We start from the raw sequence: 746 nt of genomic DNA on the forward strand, positions 1-746 counted from the left end.
TATATATATATATATATATATATATGTTTGTATGTATGTATGTATATATATATACATATGATGTACTGATCCTGCCAGGCCAGGGATTTCTGGTAGTTATTCATGGCCCTGGCCCAAACATCCTCTGGAACAGGCTAGTGAGTCATCGAGGCCCAGAGCATCATCGCACTTACCAGCCACTAACCCTCTATAAAAAGACGAGGTAGAACTTCTGCCGCCCGTATTGCCCGTCCGGCAGAGAAGTGAGAGAGCTTGACGGCTACGCTTGATCCATGAGTTTAATTCGCGAAAGGAGACGCTAAAGGAATAGAACTGTGGGAAGATCAGTTTCACAAATGGAGACCACACCTGTTCACCGTCTCGGTAGAGCTGGAGATGTCTCATGTCTGTGCATTTTCAGCCAAGGCATCCCCAGCCCTCCATTTAGCGGTAGTTGACGGCAAATAGAGCGTCTGACCAGTGGACCTCTGTCTGTCCAGAAAAAGCGGAAAAGCAGGCGCTCCCACTTAACCAGGCACGAATCTTGGCAAGGCACGATGGTTAGGCGGTAGGTGATGATGAATGCAATAAACACATTCACTACTTCCGCCCTCTCGTCCGTTTCTGGGTGAGATTGGCCACCCTGCTCGTAACCTCACCCCAGTTTCTCTCTATTTGGAGGTATGGACCGAACCAGATACCGAGCAATTTCACTGGGCATTCTGTTGAACGCCCCTGCCTCTCCAGGTGCCGAGCTGCAGGCCGAC

This window comes from Octopus bimaculoides, chromosome 5, assembly GCF_001194135.2.
Source record: "Octopus bimaculoides isolate UCB-OBI-ISO-001 chromosome 5, ASM119413v2, whole genome shotgun sequence".
Taxonomy (NCBI): Eukaryota; Metazoa; Mollusca; class Cephalopoda; order Octopoda; family Octopodidae; genus Octopus; species Octopus bimaculoides.